Source organism: Calidris pugnax, unplaced genomic scaffold, assembly GCF_001431845.1.
Source record: "Calidris pugnax isolate Ruff unplaced genomic scaffold, ASM143184v1 scaffold49, whole genome shotgun sequence".
In the NCBI taxonomy this organism is placed as follows: Eukaryota; Metazoa; Chordata; class Aves; order Charadriiformes; family Scolopacidae; genus Calidris; species Calidris pugnax.
Genome location: NW_015090798.1, coordinates 43,220 through 50,737, shown reverse-complemented (window position 1 = coordinate 50,737; position 7,518 = coordinate 43,220).

The following is a 7,518-nucleotide window of genomic DNA, read 5'->3' as shown; positions in this document are numbered from 1 at the left end:
TAATGAGTTCTGCAGTCCTTTAAAAAACATGAAAGACCGCTGGAGATTTAACAACGAACAAAGGCAAGATAGAAAAGGAAATCAGGTGCATGTTAGCAGAGATAAGAGCAGCATGCAGCCAAATAGCACATACTTAACAAAATTTTTCACTTCATTATATTTAAACCTTGAAGAGAAAGTTGCTCTTTTACACTATCACAATATGAAGCCTAAAAGTAAAATTGTGCTTTGAGACTTTAAATAGATCATGTCTCCCTGGCAGTTTTAATTAGCATGCTTCTGTTTATACAAATGTGTCTGTGGGGAGCTGGTTTGAAGAATGGAAGAATAAGCCTAGATGAGTATATGGAATAAATTTAGTATCCATAATTTAAGTTTCCTTTGTCTGCCCATGAGCAAAAGGATTCAAAAAAGCATAAAATTAATATTTCAAAATTATCCAAAATCCCTGTTCATTTAATGCACTATTTACATTTTCCTAGCTTGCTCACATGCTAGTGCAAATAGCCATCCCAAATAGCATCGAAATTATACAGAGCAGTGTTTCAATAAACGTAATTGTGAGAAGCAAGTTCTAACTGTGGTTAAACTGGAGTTTAAAAAGTTAGGTGGGGGGAGAGAGAGAGAAGGGAGAGAGAGAGAGAGAAGAGATAGAAAGAGGAAAGGAAGGAAGGAAGGGAAGGAAGGAGGAAAGAAAGGAAGGAAGGAAGAAAGGAAAGAAGGAAGGAAGGAAGGAAGGATGGAAGGATGGATCACTGAAATTTTTAGTCAGAAGACTCTTCGCTATTTTGTGACAGGAAGAGAATTTGAGAATAGCTCCACAGAGGAAACAGATGTGGGGGCCCCCCCCCCCCATTTACTCTGAGTGTTTTAATATCAGAGGAGTAATCTATAATATACATCCCAGGAGAATCTAGAAATACTTTCACCTGCCCCAGAGGTTTGGATTACTTGTCTAATAAGTTATTTTAATCCGTCCCTCAGGCAAAGTGAGAAATTTGGCATATGGCAACTCTCTTCTTCCCTCCTCTGCTATATATAAGGTAAAATCCCACCCCGATTTACGTGCAGTACTCTACCACTGCAATTAATAAAACTGCAGCAGGAAAAGTCAAGGAATAATCTAGTGCTATAGATGTTTTCCGGGAATAGTAGATTTCACAGACTCTCACTATTACCAGCCTTTATTGAGTTCTCAAAGTTCCTGTATCTCTCTCCTGACTCCCTTCCACTCTTGAGATATTTTATTGCAGGCTTGTAAAGAAAGTTCTGTTATGCTGCATAGGATTTTAGTTTATGGGCAGTGTGTGTGCATCGTATTTGTGATAATCTTGTCTCTTCAGACTCTTTTCAACAAGCTGTAAATCACAAATCTGGCTGAAACAAGCAAATACAGAAGGACATTTTAAATGACAAAAAAAAGTCTCCAGATCTTGCCAGGGAAATTTTTGTATTAGTTTTTAAATAAGGCTGATTTTAACAATCACTTACTAATCAAAGCTGAAAAAAATACCTCCCAAGTTCATGCCAGGAGAGACACACAGACCAGGATACAGAGAGTTCTTCTGTTTGTATGAATACACAGACTGTGAGACAATTTAAGAGGCTGGCTTGGAGGCAGGACTTTGCAGTACCAGTCCTGAGAAGCTCCTTTCCCCTTTAGCACCCTCAACAGCTTCATGGTCTCCTTCCCTGTTACTTTAGAAAGCAAGAAAAAAGAGACTGAGGTATCCTTGTCCAATGTGGGCAATTATTCATTCTGTCTCAGTGGAGGGAGAGTTGGAAGCTGATGCTTTTTTCATTAATGGACAGAAGTAGATACAATCAAAAGTCTGGAAAACTTCAGACTCTGTTTTCTCACAAGAGAAATCAAACAGTCCTGGGAAAGGACTTCAGACTTTTGGAGAGTCAAAGGAATAAATTTCCATCTATACCTGACATTCAGACTGAGAAAACCGTAACCACTTTAGATCATTTCTTTTGATGCCAGCAGCCTTGGCAGGACTGGAATATTTTGTTATCAGTAATAAACACTGCAAAACATCCCACTGTGTGTATCACTTGAGGGCAGCAGTCTGAGAGCCAAGGAGAGGTGTCCTTGTTTCTCAGGCACCCCAGCTACCAGCCTCTGAACCTGACACACGTGTTTTCAGCAGGCCAAAAGATACCTTGTCTCCTGCCACATGCAGAAGTGCTTCTTTCCCTCTACAAAAACATCTACTGGCACTTGCTGGGACAGTGGTGTTACTGCAATGGTGAAAGATGGAGAGACTGAGAGCAGGTTCTTGCTCAAGAGTCGCTAAGACAGAGGAGCAAGCAAAGCTTAGGCTGGGGAAGAGAGCAGAGGGTTCCTGGCATACAGATAGCATTTTAATTCTCTAAGCCTTTTATTGTCTCCTAAACCTGCCTTTCTTGAAGTTTGAACTGCTAAAACATTTCGGAGAACCCTGAGCAAGCAGGTACTTTGGATGATCAGATTTCCTTTCGTTGATCCATCATCGCACAACATACAGGAAAGAGGGGCATTGCTCAAAATCTTCCCAGCTCCATACTGATAAAAGTGAAGAATATGCCTTCTAAGTCAGTGTATAATGAGACAGAAAATTAGAACTGACTTTACGTAAAGCGTACCATACAGCTGGTTAAAAGAGCCAGCAGCAAACGGAGATAGCTTTAAGACACTTCTAACTACAAAATAAATGTACTGAAGTGCAACGCTGCTCTCCTAAGAACTACTTTTACAAAACAAGCTGTATGACATTAAAAAAGCCAGTCAGGTGATGATCATTAACACACAGCAACAAAGACCATGGGGTAAAAATAAAAAGAAAGGAGAGGTTTGTGATACCTGAGGCAATGTCTGGAGAAGAGGCTGCAGACAAAGCAGTCTTCTCCCACCATGTCCTCAGACAGAGCTGCAGAAAAGCTGGCTGGGTCCAGCAGCTGGGTGACAGTGGCACTGTGCTCCAGCCACCCGTCCTCCTTCCAGCCAGGAGGAAAAAGCAGGAGGAGAAGGCTCTTGCAAAGTTGATTTCCTCTTTTACAACCTCAATAGCTCCTTTTTACTGAGGAAAAACAAATGTTCAATAGTTTTTTTACAAATCCCATTCTTGGAGCAAACATCACTCTTCTCCATTTCAGGGAGGTTTCAAGCCTCACCTAGGAGCAAAGAAAAGCTAAAAATACCAATACATTCAGATTTCTTATTCTTGTACACGTTTTAAAACGCTCACTTCCTACTGTAAGATCAAACTCAGGTTGCTTGAATGTTTGGGACTGGCATTGGTAATACTGTTAATACTTTTCCCTGACTTTCCATTTTCCTCCAGTTAAATGAAACAAAAAACCTTGCATTTCTCACACTCCCCATCCTGAGTGAGCGGGTCCACTTGTCTGGGATTGTTTCCCCTTGTCTGACTCCTACACCAGGTCTTATTCAGAAAGCAGCTGGTCTCTGAATATATTCAGAGCTGGTTATCTCCATATACAATCTATCCTAGCAGATCCTGGCTTCTGTTCTTTTTTTTTTTTTCCCCAGGAAACAATTATTTTGCTATTTGTCAGCCTTTCTCCAACCCCTGTCCCATAACTTTTGAAACGGTTGGCCAATTTTAATGAAATCTGGGAGAAAAGCATGAATCTTAAAGACATTAAAATCCTATCATGTTTGTGCAAATCAATAGGTGAGGAGGAAAGACTTTGAACAAGCATTATTATTTCTGCTGTTTCACTGAAGATTTTTCTTCCCCATGTCCCACCTTCTTCTGAACAAGTCCTGAGGGCTGCCCTTGGCCTTGAAGTGTAATAGTTTGGGGTAGTCCTCTGGGTAGGTAGGAAATCTCCAGACTCTCATTTAGGCATGTCACCTGGAAGAAGGGAAATTTAGATTAGGTATTAGGAAGAAATGATTTACTGTGAGGGTGGTGAGACACTGGAACAGGTTCCCCAGAGAATCTTTGGAAGCCCCATCCCTGGCGGGGTTCAAGGAAAGGATGGATGGGGCTTTGAGCAACCTGCTCTAGTGGGAGGTATCCCTGCCCATGGCAGGGGGGTGGAACTCGATGATCTTTAAGATCCCTTCCAACCCAAACCATTCTATGATTTACAGTGGGACAGGCCTCAGGTGCACATTACCCTCCTCTCTCCCTGCTCGATGAAGAGCCAAGCGAGGATCCCAAGCACACTGCTGGGGTATCCAGTGGGATCCGCAGTGGACTGGGAGAGGGGGAACACCCTTGAGTGCACCCAACCCACAGCCTCAACTGACAGCTGGACCCAGCAGGGTGGTGTGTTCCACCAACACCTCCTTCAAACCAGCCCCTTCTCTGCATGCTCCCGCCTTCCTGACGACTTTGGACAGAGTCCTCTTAATTGCCCAGTGGTATGGGGAACCAAGCCTGGAAAGTAGGTCAACAACAACAAAATGAACTGTCGTGCTCCCTCCCTCCACCCCACCTCTCCTAAAAGAATGCTGTTGGAAGGTGACTCAGTGTTCCCTCTTCCTCTGAACGTGTGGCATCCTCAGCGCAAAAGCACAAGTCAAAAGCCCAAATTATTTTTTTACCCTTTTTTAAATTTTATTTTCCTAAACAACATTTTCAAAATTTTCTATGGAAAATACTCCTTTTGTACTAGGTACAGTAACTCTAATTTTTACTTGAAGATTACAACCAAGGTTGCAAAAATGATGGCATGAGCAATTTCGAGCACCCTATTATTTAGCAGCAAAGTCCTGCTTTGATCCGTCTCCCTGCTGACTTCAATGGAACTACACTAGGTATAAATTAAAGCAAAATTCAGTCCATCAGCTCTACTTTAGGCTTCATGCATTCCATTTAAGCAATGCCTCCACCTTGACTTCACCTTGCTGCAGTCAGCAAACAATGCTGATATAAAAGGTGTCGTGCTTTCGTGTATCTGCTCACTCGGCTTTCATGTTTAAGCTGTACCATTTTACCTTACCATTAAAATTACATTTAGGCAAAAGTGAGAGAGTGTATAACCTCTTGTGGTCTCTCCGGAGAACAAGCCTCCATTAAGTTTTTCTCCGTCTCCCTGTATACAAATAGCAAAAACATGTATTTTCCAGTCAAAAACAAACAGCAAAGTAAAAAGCCTATTACAGGGAGCACAGTCACTCATTCTAACATTTTTTATCTGAATGGAGAAATAAAGTGGTATTTCTCCAGCAGGCAGGAACCTATATTTCAAAATAAGAAAAAAAAAAAGAAAAAAGATATGCTGAGATCATCAATCACATTAGTGGGAATTACATGTCCAAACCCTCAGATGCCAATAACAATCCCTACCATCTTGCATCAATTAGTCATTGATTGCTTGTGAAGAGGTAAGAAAGCTGTAGTGCCTCTCTCCCTTCCCTCATTACCATGGAACCAGGACAAGAGTGCAGGCCAAAGAGCCGCAGCCATGGCCACACGGATGGTTTTTCCTCTCACGGGCAGATCAAGCTTCCATCTGCCACTGAAGATTTCTTTCTGGTTACAGAAGGAAAAAAAAAAAAAAAATAAAGCCAGTCTGTGGATTAAAACTATTTTGTGACAGGAATCTTTTTTTACTCTAAAAAACTCCTCCGCTAAGCAGGCTCTACTCATCTTCTTGCAAAACTTGGGGATCCAGGAACTCATCCTTTGGCCTCAACAGAGATATAACATGAGAAAAAAGGGGAAAGAGGCGTAGCTGTATCTTCAAAATAATGTACTTTAAAAGCATCATCTGCAAATGGGGTATCGCATGGAAGTTCTGAAACTGGAACAAATAATCCTAACCTTTCAGATAAAGGTACACTTATAAGTGTAACTTTAAATCACTTTTACATGCAAAACTTAGATAAATAAAGATGAGTTCATTTCTCTGCACATCAATGAAAAAGAAATAGAAAATGTAGTTTATTGAAAAGCAACTTAGAAGGCTTTACTAACTTTAACCAGCCAATCTTCCCAGAAAATACAACAAAAAGTATCAGCTACCAAACACCTTTCTTTAGAACATCTCTCCACAGGACAATGTACAATTGGACCCCGGCAACAAAAAAGCCATTTTCTGTCAGTGTTGAGGATAAAGGTATTTTATTTGATAATAAGATAACAAGCCTGCAACTTGCAGTAAGTTACATGAAACATGGGATGGTACATAATTCAGAGCACAGAACAATCTTTCACATCAATTAGAGTATGGACTGCTTGTTGCAATACTTTCAGACCACCGGCCACTAATTGTTCCCTGATAGCCCTTAAATTCCCAAATTTCATTATTGGATTCTTGCTCCCTACTATGTTTCCTGCACAGCTCATTCATTGGCATAGTCTGAGATAAATCTGAGATAAAGGGCACAGATACTCCAGATTGTCTGTGATATCTTGTGTGAATGGTACACCATTCTGTGAGACAGGTATCCTGCTCGAGCTGTTAAAATAAAGAACTTTTGGAGTGAGAGGGGACCAAAACAAACAACCTAAAAAAAAACCCCACGTCACAGCGCCTTGTTCTAACACAAAATTCTGAAAATGTTAACATCCCAGCAAAGTCTGAAATTTTTGTTTAGTCTAGGAGTACTTGGCTTACAGCAGGAAAACTAGGGGCATGCTTTTAACACTTCTAACCTGCTTTTAAGTCTGCAATAACAATCCTGACACTCTCGCTGTTACGATCAAACTGATTTTTAATGATTACTGCACAGGGCAATTTCTACCGTTTGTAGCTGGACGAGATCTCCACTCACAATGCCAGAAAATTTGTGTAACCAAATCGCTATTACTGCCAAGTACCTTTTGTTTCACTGTAAACCATTCTTTCTATTTTTAAGTGCATTTTTATACTTCCTTTGGTCTTTACCCATCCTGGTTAGGACAGGAGCTCAGCCACCTGGGCAAGAGACTGGAAGGTCAAACCATACCCAGTGAGACTGCACCGTCCCTCACTTGGTGTCTCAAATATAATGAATTTAATTTCTCTTTTTCCACCCTTTTTTTTTTTTTTTGCTTATTGCCTCCAGGATCCCGTTTTGGTTATAAGAGGTCAGCCTGGGGACGACCAGCCAGCAGCCTGCACTGAATTCAACTCAAAATACCGTGGAAAGAGTAAATGCTCAGGGAATCGATAAGAGCAGAGCTGCTGCGGAGACTTCAGGAGGGAAAGATTCAATAGCCGCGACCATAACACTGGGATAAATGAAAGAAGATGTAACAAAGTGGCAAGCAAGGCACTGAAAACATCTGTATTGTCTTCAGCGCTCAAATCTAAAGGAAATACTCTTAAAAAATTAAGTATTTTTAGTGTCATCACCCCGCCGCCCCACCCCAGGCCTCTGAGGGCCCCGCGGAGGATCACACGTAAAGCCCTAGGCCTTCCGCCATCCCCGGGGTGACGGCAAGCGCCTCCCCACCTCAAGCGGCGGAGGGCGGGCCGGGCGGAAGCGTCCGTTAACGGCCAGCACGAGCCGCCGGGCGCCCTGAGGGGAGACACCCCTCCCGCCCCCCGCTCGCGCCCCGCCCCCGCCCC